The following is a 14892-nucleotide window of genomic DNA, read 5'->3' as shown; positions in this document are numbered from 1 at the left end:
ATCTATTTTTAAGCTTTTTGGAAAACATAGAGAAGGGTTATCACCCCTGTATAATTTGTTTTGCCGTCCGTCTTTTTTCATCTCACTTGTTGTTGTCTCCTTCCATTTGCAAGTAGGAGATGTTTGTAAGTTGGATGTTTGAAAGTAGGGGCCTGCCCTATATGTTCTGCAGAAATGGCAGAACAAGGTGTTGGTTTTGCCACAACATTGTAAGCCCTCAAAGTGACTCTTGGTGGGCGCTGGAGCGCCTTGCTGTGAACGATTATATCAAGAATTGTAATTACATGCCATTGTTGAACAGTTTTAGAAAAATTGATCTTTGGTGGTTGTGGTGCTGGTGCCACAACACTATAAGTCCTCACAGTTACTCTGGGTGGGTACAGGAACGGGCCCTCTTGTGAAATATTATATCAAGAATTGTAATTACATGCCCCTGTTAAACAGGGTTTCAAAAATTGGGCTGCTGGCACTGGTGCTGGTGCCACGACACTGCAACCTCTCCCATATACTCTAGTTGTAGTGCAGGAATGAGCCCTGCTGCAAAGCATTGCATCAAAAATTGTAATTAAACGCCCCTGTTAAACAGGGGCAGAAAAATTGGGCCTTAGGCACTGGTGCTGGTGCCACGACACTGCAACCTCTCCCATATACTCTAGTTGTAGTGCAGGAATGAGCCCTGCTGCAAAGCTGCAAAGCTAGTTAATGGGACTAAAGTCATGTTCTTTCCGGATTTTTCTCCAAATGTACAAAAACAGTATAAAAAATTTCAAGATATCAAAAAAAAAAAAAAAAGATTGCAGACCCTGCAACTATCATACTCAATGTTATATCCTGCTAAATTAAGAGTGGAGGCAAATCAAGTTGCACATTTTTTTGATAATCCACAAGATGCCACTGAATGGCTAAAAAGGCAATATTAAACACAGTGGCGGAATTATCAGGATAGCACCAGCATTTGCGACTGGGCCCTTGAGTTCTGCCAATGTAGGGGGGCCCGCTGCCGCCCGGGAGATAGACATGCCTGGGAGATAGATGGGCTGCTTTGCCTATCTTCTCCACCCATTCTCTGCTCTCAAACTCACGGGGACAGTCCCCGCCTACTCTGCCCATCCTCTCCGCCTGCACATTCCCCACCCACTCCGCCTATCTTCTCTTCTTCACTCACAGTCTTCTGTCACCGCCTGCACTCATGGGATCAGTCCCCGCCCGCTCCGTCCATCTTCTCCAGCTCCGCCTTCACTCAAGGCCCCGCCCATCCTCTGTCACCGCCTGCACTCATGAAATCAGTCCCCGCCTGCTCCTACCATCTTCTCCGCCTTCATTCAAGGCCCTGCCCATCTTCTCTGTCACCGTCTGCACTTATGGGCACAGTCCGCGCCATCTTCTCTGGCTCCGCCTTCACTCACAAGCCACGCCCATCCTCTCTGCTCGCCCAAGCAAGACAGCAAGGAAGAGGAACCACAAGTGATCTGCAAGTGAGTGGCACCCATCCCCCAATATCAACACTGCCACTGATCCCCCCACACCACCACTACTGCCACAGGTACCCCCCACACCACCACTACTGTCACTGTTCCCCCCCACACCACCACTACTGTCACAGGTACCCCCCCCACACCACCACTACTGTCACAGATACCCCCCCACACCACCACTACTGTCACAGGTACCCCCCACACCACCATTACTGTCACAGGTACCCCCCACACCACCACTCCTGTCATTGATCCCCGCCACACCACCACTACTGTCACAGGTACCCCCCACACCACCACTACTGTCACTGATCCCCCCAACTACTGTCACAGGTACCCCCCACACCACCACTACTGTCACAGGTACCCCCACACCACCACTACTGTCACTGATCCCCCCACACCACCACTACTGTCACTGATCCCCCCCACACCACCACTATTGCCACAGGTACCCCCCACACCACCACTACAGCCACAGGTACCCCCCACACCACCACTACAGCCACAGGTACCCCCCACACCACCACTACTGCCACTGATACCCCCCACACCACCACTACTGCCACTGATTCCCCCTCCCCCACACCACCACTGATACCCCCCACACCACCATAATCACTGCTGCCACTGATCCACCCCACCATGACCACTACTGCCACTGATCCCATCCCGCAACCACCATCCTTGCCACTGATACCATTCCCCTCCCCAGCACTCATCCCATCCCACCCTCCCAACCACCACCCTCACCACAGATCCCATCCTCCCACCACAACTGCCACACATTTCATCCAATGCCCCCCACTGATGCCACTCATCCCATTCCATCCCCCTCCAACCATCACCCTTGCCACTCATCCCATTCAACCCCTCTACCACTGAGCCTACCTCCCCAACCACAACCCTTGCCACTGATCCCATCTTCCCTCACCGCTGCCACTCATCCCATCCCCCCCCCACCCAACCACCACTGCTGCCACTGATCCCACACTCCCCACCGCTGCCACTCATCCCATCTCTCCCTCACCACTGCCACTCATCCCATCCCCCACCTTCGATGCCACTGATCCTATCCCTCCCCCACCACCACTGCTGCCACTCATCCCAGGGGCGTAACTACAGGGATCACAATTGCATTAGCGCACATGTTGCCCCTGAACACCTGGATGGGGTGGGGGCATTTAGAGGAACAAATCCCCTCAATTTTTCTCCTGCAGACACTAAAAGTCTGCATCTCCTCCTCTCCCTCTGATAGGCATTAAGTGGCTGCAGGAGGAAAATGGAGGGGATTTGTTCCCCCTTCTATCCAGGTCCTGTTGCCCCCGGGATCAGTGGGAAGGGCCCTGGTTGGAGGTCAGAGGGGCCCTCCGTGGTTTCTTGCACCGGGGCCCTGAAGGTTCTAGTTACGCCACTGATTAAACAAATAGGAAGTGAGGGAAAAAACGTTTTTTTCCCCTCTCATTCCGTTCCTCTTTTTTTATGTCAAAGTATTTTATTGCTTATCATTCAAGAAAATACAGATAAACTTGGAAAACAGTTGATGGATCACACCATCCATTATCTATGACAAAAAAAAATTCAAGCATTAGCCAGAAGAATATTAAGTGATTGGGAGACTTTTTGGTCCCCCGACTCCCGACACCCTCCTTGGGATCTCCTTATTGGAAACTTGCGAACCATTGGCCTCTGACAAACCTTGAACAGAAATATTGTAACCTCTTGTGCATTCTGTTGAAAAGGGCCCCTGGCCTTCACAAGGGGGTTTAAAAGTAACCTGGTATGCAATTTGTATTAGCTTTCAAATTTGCCATTTGTGATCCATAACGGAAGAACATAGTGTGTAGTACACTAAAGGAGAAGTAAAATAAGTAGGAAAGGAGGAAGAGGAGAGAAGAGAGGGTAGCTAACCATAGAGGAATAAAGACATGTCTAATAGCGGTTATCAAGTCCTGGTTTCAAAGAGATTCCCATATATAGAGCCCATGGTTCCCAGATTGCCTCAAACTGTTTGAAGGTATCTAAGAGTACTCCGATTAACCTTTCCTGAGCCATTATCCAAGATATTTTCCTTTTCGTGGCAGTAACTGAAACTTTCGGTTGTTTCCACGCTTTGGCAATTGAGAGTTTCACTCCTAACAAAATTAAGCGGATCAAAGGGCGTGACAGCTTGGGGACCTTTAGCCGTTCAAGAGGGCTATGGAAGGATTTTGGGTTACTGGACATTTTGTAACTTTGCGTATAATGTGGAAGATGTTGTTCCAATAACTTCAGATTTTTGGGCATTCCCACCAGGTATGTATCATAGTCCCCAAGCTGTGGCAGCCTCTGAAGCATAGCGGCGAGGAGGTTAGGAACATGGATGCTAACCTAGAGGGTACTAGGTACCATCTTGTTAATAGTTTTATATTGGCTTCTAAGAGTGTGGTATTGTAGATCCCTTTAAGGGATTTAGAAAACGACTCATGGCAGTCTTCTAGGTCTCGATCCTCCTGAAGGTCCCTTTCGCAAGCTGTCATATATGGAAATTTAACTGCGTTTTTGGCTAGTGACGTATAGATTACCGATATTCCTCCCCTCTGTTCCATGGCTTGTCTGCACCATCTTTTCGTAATCTGTAAAATTTGGGGAATTTGATTTGTTTTTCCAGATGGCATTGAGGAAGTGGGATATTTGATAAAACCTGAACCTCTCCGAAGTGGGGAGATCGAGTTTCTCTTCAAAGTGCCTTAAGGATAAGGGTCCCGTTGCAGAAAAGAAATGCCCAATGCGGTAAACTCCTGTATCTAACCACCATTTGAATGCAGATATGTTCATACCTGGGTGGAAATGAGGATTGTGGAAGATGTGCGCTAGCGGTTGGAGCTCAGAGACCAGAGAGGGGAGCCCTCTCATGCTATACCAGAGATTAAAGGAATGCGAGAGAGTGGGAGAAAGGATTGGAGGTCTATTTTTATGGGGACACCAGAGTAGAAAGTCTAGCGTGTGTTTTGGGGTTGCATGTCTCTCTATGTGTACCCAATCCAGTTTTTCGACTTTAAGATAAATGGTAGACAGTTGGGCCAGCCTTGCCGCCTGGTAATACCAAAATAGATTGGAGAGGCCTAAACCTCCTTGTGTAGTTAGGTTGAATAAAGTCTGTTGTGAGAGTCAAGGTCCTTTCTTATCCCAGATGAACCTAGTGATCTTGCCTTGGAAAGATTTGAGATGATCTCTTTTGATCGCTATTGGGAGAGAGCGAAAAAGGTAGAGTAACCTCGGCAAGAGAGTCATCTTCACCGAGTTTACTCTGCCCACCCAGGACAATTAGTGTTGGGACCATTTTGTAAGATATGATTCCAGTTTGTGGAATGTGGGGGGGGGGGAGTTGGCCTGATACAATTGTTCTATTTTGGGAGTGAGGTTGAGACCTAAGTATCTAATGGAAGATTCCCCCCAACAGAATTTAAAGGAATTCTTCAGAGTTGTGACGCTAGTGGTTGGTAAGGATATATTGAGAGCTTGAGACTTAAGGCCCGTACACACGGTCGGACTTTTTGACAACAAACATGCAAATTAGCTGTTTTGGAGCAACATCCGTCTGTGTGTACGCTCCATCGGACAAACTTTTTCTGTTTTCATCGGACTTTTGTTGGCTGTGCGAACGGACAAACTTTCTGCAAACAAAAGTCCGATGGAGCAAAGTCCGACCGTGTGTACGCAAAAGCATCGGACTTTTGTACAAGGTACAAACACGCATGCTCAGAACCAATGCAAAAGATCAGACTACAATACAGAAGTTCACCAAAGGTGGCGCTGGAGTCATTGAACGTCCTCTTTTGAAGCGGCGTCAGTACGTTGTGACGTCATTACGTTCGTGTTTGTTGTCAAAAAGTCAGACCGTGTGTATGCAATACAAACTCGTGGACCACGCCCTTTGTACAAAAGTCCACGGAAAAGTTTGTACAAAGTCCGACCGTGTGTATGAGGCTTTAGTCATATTGTCCTGAAGGCCTGACACTGAGGCAAATGTGTCTAGTAAAGAGCATAAAGTGGGTAAGGATGAGTTTGGGGAGGTAAGGAATGGAAGTAAATCGTCGGCGAATAAGGCGCATTTGTGGAAACTTCACTCCCCTGATATCCGGATTTGAGCAAATTACTATCGCTAGAGGTTCAATTACCAAGGCAAATATCAGGGGAGAAAGAGGGCATCCCCGCCTGGTTCCTCTGGCTATTGGGATTGGGTCAGCATGGTGTCCCTGGAGTCTTACCATTGCTTCCGGGGAGGAGTAAAGTGCCTTCAATGTTGCTAAGAAGTTTTTACCAAACCCCACCTTCGGAAGTACTAGAAATAGGTATAGCCAGGAGACCTAATAAAAGACCTTCTGGAGGTCTAAAGATAGTAGCATTCCTTCCTGTTTGGCTCCCCCTTCCCACCTGATTGTAAAATGGAGATTATGTCTATTGCTCTTCGAACTTGGTCGGGGCCCTGTCTTCCGGGTATGAACCCTACCCGGTCTTTGTGTATGTATTGATTAATGAACCTTGCTTCCTTTTTAAATCATTGTTGATCAAAGAAATAGGTCTATAGTTTCCTACAACCTCAGCGTCCTTGTCAGGTTTAGGGATTACAGTAATAAATGCTGAATTGAGAGAGGTACCCAGCGGTTTCCCATCCTTCTTTGAGTTAAAGAACCTGGTCAGGTATGGAGTTAGGGTTTTTGCAAACGCTTTATAATAAGGCACAGAGAAACCATCTGGGCCCAGGAGCAGATCCCCCTTTCAAATTTTTAATTACCTCCCCAACTTCTTCAGATGTTATAGGTGATTCAAGTTCTGCTATATGGTCGTCTGTTAAAGCTGGAAGGGTAAGGGTATGGAGGAAAGTTTCTATCTGGGTCAGGTTTGCCTCTCCGGTTGATTTATATAGGTCAGTGTAAAAGTTTTGAAAGGACTTCAGGATACATTTTGGGTTAAGAGTAAAGGTACCATCTGCTTGTCTAATCTTTGGCAAAGAAAATTATTTATTTTTCAGAGTCAGTCGGGTGGCCAACATTGTGTTTATTCTATCTTTTTTAAGATAGAATTTAGCTCCCACCCATTTAATATATTTGTCTGCTCATGAGGTTAGTGCTAGATTTAGGGCTATTCTCGCTGTGTCTAAAGAAGATGTAAGGACACCCGTGAGATCTTTTTTGTGTTTTTTGCAAAGGTCGTTATAGTCCTGTTCTAGCTTCGCTAAGTCTATCTGTCTTTAATTCTTTAGTTGTGAGGCGATTAGTATGAATTTGCCCCTAATAGTCGCTTTGTGCGCTGCCCAAAGCATTTCCACAGAAACCTCATTGTTATCGTTAAGCTTAAAATATTCCTGAATTGTCTGTAGTATCTCTGTCACTCTGATGGGGTCACTGAGGATGGATTCATTCAGTCTCCAGTTTGGCTTATTTATTTTGTAAGAATCTTTATGGAGTGAAAGAGACCAGGCAGTATCTATTATAGAGGATTTAGTGGTTAAAGGTATATGTTGAGTGGATAAGAGTATATGATCTATCCTTGCATATGTTTGGTGGGGTGGAGAGAAGTGGGTAAAATCTTGTGTGGATGGGTTCAACTCCCTCCATATGTCAGCAAACCCATGTTGGAAAATCAGTTTTGGTATCTTAATGCTGCCTTTGGTTGGTTTAATCGTTTTTGAATTTAGGGAGTTAGATTTTTCTAGGCCTATATCAAAGGCCATGTTAGAGTCTCCGCCTAGAATTGTGGTTCCCTCAATCAAGGGTTTTAAAGTTTGAAACATCCGATAAAAGAACTGGACCCGTCCCCTGTTGGGGGTGTAATACAAGATAAATGAATATTTCTGTTTGTCCAAGCTACCCTTGACAAGGAGGAACCTACCCTCTGGATCTCTGTGCTCCAATTGTAATGTGAATTTGCAATATTTAGAAAACAGGATTGCCACGCCCCTGGTCTTGTCTTCAGCATTGGCTAGAAAAAATTGTGGGAAGTGAGCATGAGGGGGAGTACCGGCCTGGAAGTGTGTTTCCTGCAACAGGACCACATCCGCCTGAAGGGATTTATAGGCTTGGAACGCTTTCCTTCTCTTCATGGGTGAGTTCAACTCTTGTGCGTTGTGTGAAAGTAGGCGAAGGGGAGGTGATGTTATTTTGCGAGCTGCCATGGAACAGAGGAGTGAAACTGTCAAGCAACCCACCGTCACTTATCTTAACCCAGTTTGGGGGTTGAGAGGCGTTGTGGGACTGTAAGAACTTTAGGGGGAGAAATTCCAGTAAATTTGTTTCTGAATGGACTCTATATTTAGTTCCTGTGGGAAACGTTTGGTTATTATTATTATTTTTATGCAGACGACCCTACTGGAAATTGTTACTGAGGGGGATGGAAAGTCTCCAGGGATGTTTGAGAGATTTGTACATGTTTTGGGGATTTTTCATTATGTCATTTCATTATTTTTATTATTATTTTTTTTTTTTGGTGGTATTGTTATTTTTTAAAAGGATTTTCTGTTAGCTAAAATGAATATAGAATTTTTTGTACAGAGAAGGGACTTTTTTCCAATTCTTAGAAAGGATTATTTGATTCTAAAGATATAATAAATGGAATGCAAGTTCTAGTATCTTGGAATATTAGAGGTATTAGTGATACAGTAAAGAGACAGGCAATGTTTACTACTTTAAAACAGTTCTCCCTCATATCCTTCCCCCCAGCCTGACCTTTTACAATACGTACAGGCCACGGCATTGCCAAAAATGTCACCACATGATGTGGAAGACTTAGAACTAGAGATTGACGAACTTGCGACGGGACGTTTCGCCAAAAGTTTGCGAATCGCAAAGTTCGCGGCGGGCCCCATTGACTTCAATGGCAGGCGAACCTTAAAAACCTACTGGTCATATTTTCAGCCACAAAATACTTACTAGCTGTGCACACATAGTCCCACCACATGGCCACTAACATAACAAATGTATGAAGTGAATCTGGGATCGACAACGACAAGCATTTTTTTTATCTGTGAAATTTTGACAATTCAGGACTCAGGAGCGCATGAAGGCAATGGAGGAGAGGAAAGGTCAGGGTAGGCTATGAAGAGGGTGCAGGAGATGATCACCAGCACCATGATAGAGAGCACTGACACCAGCACCATGATATAGCACTGACACCACACCATGATATAGAGCACTGACACCAGCACCGAGATAGAGAGCACTGACACCAGCACTGTGATAGAGTGCACTGACACCAGGACCGTGATATAGAGCACTGAAACCAGCACCGTGATATAGAGCACTGACACCAGCACCGTGATAGAGAGCACTGACACCAGCACCGAGATAGAGGGCACTGACACCAGCACCGTGATATAGAGCACTGACACCAGCACCATGATATAGAGCACTGACACCAGCCCCGAGATAGAGTGCACTGACACCAGCACCATGATATAGAGCACTGACACCAGCACCGTGATATAGAGCACTGACACCAGCACCGTAATGGAGAGCACTGAAGCCAGCACCTTGATATAGAGGACTGACACCAGCACCGTGATATAGAGCACTGACACCAGCACCGTGATAGAGTGCACTGACACCAGTACCGTGATATAGAGCACTGACACCAGCACCGAGATAGAGAGCACTGACACCAGCATCATGATATAGAGCACTGACACCAGCACCGTGATAGATTGCACTGACACCAGCACCGTGATAGAGAGCACTGACTGTTGCTACCTCCTCTTCCTGATCCAATGCCAAGAGTGGCTGTGCATCGGAAATGTCTTCATATGGATCGGAAAATAATTCCTGTGACTCAAGAGGAAGGTATATGGTGGGGTGGTGTTGGTGGTAGTGTCTTTGGGGGGGGCACATAACAGAGAGTGAAGAAGAGGGTGCAGATCGAGAGGATGAGGAGGGTGCAGAAGAGTAAGGCTGAGTGAGCCACTCAACCAAGTCTGGTGCGTCATTTGACATAATCGCACGCACCTTCTGCAATTTGCCACTTTGGCTCAAGTCTGTTGCTCCTGCCCTACCCCTACCACCCCTGCAGAAGGGCCTGCATCTTCTTCTGCCTGTCATTTTTTAAATGACCCTGTGACAAAAGTCTCTAGAGAAGTGCAGTATGTATGTGAAAGAAGGTATATAACACCCCGCTTCATTCTGCTGTTTTTGGGGGCCACTGGTCTATCACACCAATTATAATACTTTTTTTTATTGCGTTTGTCAATCTTTGTAGTATTGCTGCAGAACCACTCAGCAGTCACAATGCTGCACAGTGGAAATGCACTATACTATGCTTTCTATATGTGCAAGTATTTTATACGTGTATTACACCACTATATACTGCACACCAAATATTACACCTATACCAGTCCTTAAAAGGACCTTTGTGGTCCTAGTAGCTAGTGATTTGCAGACTGTCCCTCAGTCCCTACACTGATAAAAGTCAGCTGCAGAATCGGGCAGCAGTCAGCAGCAGTGCACCACAACCCTATATATTGTACACCTATACCAGTCCTTAAAAGGACCTTTGTGGACCTAGTAGCTAGTGATTTGCAGACTGTCCCTCAGTCCCTACACTGATAAAAGACTGCTGCAGAAACGAGCATTAATCTGCAGCACAGCCCTGCACCACAACCCTATATATTGTATACCTATACCAGTCCTTAAAGGGACCTTTGTGAACCTGGTAGCTAGTGATTTGCAGACTGACCCTCAGCCCCTACACTGACAAAAGACTGCTGTAGAAACGAGCAGTAATCTACAGCACAGCCCTGCACCACAACCCTATATAGTGTACACCTATACTAGTCCTTAAAAGGACCTTTGTGGACCTAGTAGCTAGTGATTTGCAGACTGTCCCTCAGTCCCTACACTGATAAAAGTCAGCTGCAGAATCAGGCAGCAGTCAGCAGCAGTGCACCACAACCCTATATATTGTTCACCTATACCAGTCCTTAAAAGGACCTTTGTGGACCTGGTAGCTAGTGATTTGCAGACTGTCCCTCAGTCCCTAAACTGATAAAAGACAGCTGCAGAATCGGGCAGCAGTGCACCACAACCCTATATATTGTTCACCTATACCAGTCCTTAAAAGGACCTTTGTGGACCTAGTAGCTAGTGATTTGCAGACTGTCCCTCAGTCCCTACACTGATAAAAGACTGCTGCAGAAACGAGCAGTAATCTGCAGCACAGCACTGCACCGCAACCCTATATATTGTTCACCTATACCGGTCCTTAAAAGGACCTTTGTGGACCTAGTAGCTAGTGATTTGCAGACTGTCCCTCAGTCCCTACACTGAGAAAAAAACTACTGCAGAAACGAGCAGTAATCTGGAGCACAGCCCTGCACCACAACCCTATATATTGTACACCTATACCAGTCCTTAAAAGGACCTTTGTGGACCTAGTAGCTAGTGATTTGCAGACTGTCCCTCAGTCCCTACACTGATAAAAGACTGCTGTAGAAACGGGCATTAATCTGCAGCACAGCCCTGCACCACAACCCTATATATTGTATACCTATACCAGTCCTTAAAGGGACCTTTGTGAACCTAGTAGCTAGTGATTTGCAGACTGACCCTCAGCCCCTACACTGATAAAAGACTTCTGCAGAAACGAGCATTAATCTTCAGCACAGCCCTGCACCACAACCCTATATATTGTACACCTATACCAGTCCTTATAAGGACCTTTGTAGACCTAGTAGCTAGTGATTTGCAGACTGTCCCTCAGTCCCTAAACTGATAAAAGAAAGCTGCAGAATCGGGCAGCAGTCAGCAGCAGTGCACCACAACCCCATATACTGTACACCTATACCAGTCCTTAAAAGGACTTTTGTGGACCTAGTATCTAGTGATTTGCAGACTGTCCCTCAGTCCCTACACTGATAAAAGACTGCTGCAGAATAGGGCAGTAATCTGCAACACAGCCCTGCACCACAACCCTATATATTGTATACCTATACCAGTCCTTAAAAGGACCTTTGTGGACCTAGTAGCTAGTGATTTGCAGACTGTCCCTCAGTCCCTACACTGATAAAAAACTGCTGCAGAAACGAGCAGTAATCTGGATCACAGCCCTGCACCACAACCCTATATATTGTACACCTATTCCAGTCCTTAAAAGGACCTTTGTGGACCAAGTAGCTAGTGATTTGCAGACTGTCCCTCAGTCCCTACACTAATAAAAGTCAGCTGCAGAATCGGGCAGCAGTCAGCAGCAGTGCACCACAACTCTATATATTGTTCACCTATACCAGTCCTTAAAAGGACCTTTGTGGACCTAGTAGCTAGTGATTTGCAGACTGTCCCTCAGTCCCTACACTGATAAAAGACTGCTTCAGAAACGAGCAGTAATCTGCAGCACAGCCCTGCACCACAACCCTATATATTGTACACCTATACCAGTCCTTAAAAGGACCTTTGTGGACCTAGTAGCTAGTGATTTGCAGACTGTCCCTCAGTCCCTACACTGATAAAAGACTGCTGCAAAAAGGAGCATTAATCTGCAGCACAGCCATGCACCACAACCCTATATATTGTATACCTATACAAGTCCTTAAAAGGACCTTTGTGGACCTAGTAGCTAGTGATTTGCAGACTGTCCCTCAGTCCCTACACTGATAAAAAACTGCTGCAGAAACGAGCAGTAATCTGGAGCACAGCCCTGCACCACAACACTATTTATTGTACACCTATTCCAGTCCTTAAAAGGACCTTTGTGGACCAAGTAGCTAGTGATTTGCAGACTGTCCCTCAGTCCCTACACTAATAAAAGTCAGCTGCAGAATCGGGCAGCAGTCAGCAGCAGTGCACCACAACCCTATATATTGTTCACCTATACCAGTCCTTAAAAGGACCTTTGTGGACCTAGTAGCTAGTGATTTGCAGACTGTCCCTCAGTCCCTACACTGATAAAAGACTGCTTCAGAAACGAGCAGTAATCTGCAGCACAGCCCTGCACCACAACCCTATATATTGTACACCTATACCAGTCCTTAAAAGGACCTTTGTGGACCTAGTAGCTAGTGATTTGCAGACTGTCCCTCAGTCCCTACACTGATAAAAGACTGCTGCAAAAAGGAGCATTAATCTGCAGCATAGCCCTGCACCACAACCCTATATATTGTACACCTATACCAGTCCTTAAAAGGACCTTTGTGGACCTAGTAGCTAGTGATTTGCAGAATGTCCCTCAGTCCCTACACTGATAAAAGACTGCTGCAGAAACGAGCAGTAATCTGCAGCACAGCACTGAACTGCAACCCTATATATTGTACACCTATACCAGTCCTTAAAAGGACCTTTGTGGACCTAGTAGCTAGTGATTTTCAGACTGTCCCTCAGTCCCTACACTGATAAAAAACTGCTGCAGAAACGAGCAGTAATCTGGAACACAGCCCTGCACCACAACCCTATATATTGTATACCTATACCAGTCCTTAAAAGGACCTTTGTGGACCTAGTAGCTAGTCATTTGCAGACTGTCCCTCAGCCCCTACACTGATAAAAGACTTCTACAGAAACGAGCATTCATCTTCAGCACAGCCCTGCACCACAACCCTATATATTGTACACCTATACCAGTCCTTAAAAGGACCTTTTTAGACCTAGTAGCTAGTGATTTGCAGACTGTCCCTCAGTCCCTAAACTGATAAAAGAAAGCTGCAGAATCGGGCAGCAGTCAGCAGCAGTGCACCACAACCCTATATATTGCACACCTATACCGGTCCTTAAAGCGGGAGTCCACCGGGACTCCGCGTTTTTTTTTTTTTTTTTAAAAGCCAGCAGCTACAAATACTGCAGCTGCTGACTTTTAAATAGTGACACTTACCTGTCCAGCGCGCCCGCGATGTCGGCACCCGAAGCCGATCGCTCGCTCGGCTGCCGGGTCCCGCCGCCATCTTGGGTATGGGAATCAGGAAATGGAGCCTTTCGGCTTCATTTCCCGGTTCCCTACTGCGCATGCGCGAGCCGCGCGGCGCAATCCGGACGGTCCCCGCTGCCTCTGGGAGCTGTGTGTTTCCCAGCAGGCAGCGGGGCACTTGCTGAAGGGGGCGGGGCATTGCGGAACGGGGGCGTAACCTACGCTCGTTCCGCAGACAGCTAGCCCGGAAGTGGGTGCAGTTACCTGGATTATCCAGGTAACTGCACCCCCCTCCCCCCTGAAAGGTGCCGATTGTGGCGCCGGAGGGGGGGAGGGATCAGATGAGCGGAGGTCCATTTTAGGGTGGACCTCCGCTTTAAAAGGACCTTTGTGGCCGTAGTAGCTAGAGATTTGCAGACTGCCTATCAGTCCCTACACTGATAAAAAAAACTGCTGCAGAAACAAGCATTAATCTGCAGCACAGCCCTGCACCACAACCCTGTATATCGTATACCTTTACCAGTCCTTAAAAGGACCTTTGTGGATCTAGCAGCTAGTGATTTGCAGACTGTCCCTCAGTCCCTACACTGATAAAAGATAGCTGTAGAATCGGGCAGCAGTCAGAAGCAGTGCACCACAACCCTATATACTGTACACCTATACCAGTCCTTAAAAGGACCTTTGTGGACCTAGTAGCTAGTGATTTGCAGACTGTCTCTCAGTCCCTACACTGATAAAAGTCAGCTGCAGAATCGGGCAGCAGTCAGCAGCAGTGCACCACAACCCTATATATTGTACACCTATACCAGTCCTTAAAAGGACCTTTGTGGACCTAGTAGCTAGTGATTTGCAGACTGTCCCTCAGTCCCTACACTGATAAAAGGCTGCTGCAGAAACGAGCAGTAATCTGCAGCACAGCCCTGCACCACAACCCTATATATTGTACACCTATACCAGTCCTTAAAAGGACCTTTGTGGACCTAGTAGCTAGTGATTTGCAGACTGTCCCTCAGTCCCTAAACTGATAAAAGACAGCTGCAGAATCGGGCAGCAGTGCACCACAACCCTATATATTGTTCACCTATACCAGTCCTTAAAAGGACCTTTGTGGACCTAGTATCTAGTGATTTCCAGACTGTCCCTCAGTCCCTACACTGATAAAAGACTGCTGCAGAATAGGGCAGTAATCTGCAACACAGCCCTGCACCACAACCCTATATATTGTATACCTATACCAGTCCTTAAAAGGACCTTTGTGGACCTAGTAGCTAGTGATTTGCAGACTGTCCCTCAGTCCCTACACTGATAAAAAACTGCTGCAGAAACGAGCAGTAATCTGGAGCACAGCCCTGCACCACAACCCTATATATTGTACACCTATTCCAGTCCTTAAAAGGACCTTTGTGGACCTAGTAGCTAGTGATTTGCAGACTGTCCCTCAGTCCCTACACTGATAAAAGTCAGCTGCAGAATCGGGCAGCAGTTAGCAGCAGTGCACCACAACCCTATATATTGTTCACCTATACCAGTCCTTAAAAGGACCTTTGTGGACCTA

The 14892-nt window shown here is 46.6% G+C and overlaps 1 protein-coding gene across 6 annotated transcripts in view; it reads right to left on the bottom strand.

Moving 5' to 3' along the window:
* The window catches only part of LOC143964154 (electrogenic sodium bicarbonate cotransporter 1-like), a 1025456-nt gene that overhangs the window by 959366 nt on the left and 51198 nt on the right, over window positions 1-14892 (bottom strand). The window lies entirely within an intron of this gene.

The sequence above is a fragment of the Lithobates pipiens genome, unplaced genomic scaffold (assembly GCF_037356315.1).
Source record: "Lithobates pipiens isolate NorthernLeopardFrog02 unplaced genomic scaffold, aLitPip1_a1.2 Scaffold_8, whole genome shotgun sequence".
In the NCBI taxonomy this organism is placed as follows: domain Eukaryota; kingdom Metazoa; phylum Chordata; class Amphibia; order Anura; family Ranidae; genus Lithobates; species Lithobates pipiens.
This window is presented reverse-complemented; position numbering and strand designations above follow the sequence as displayed.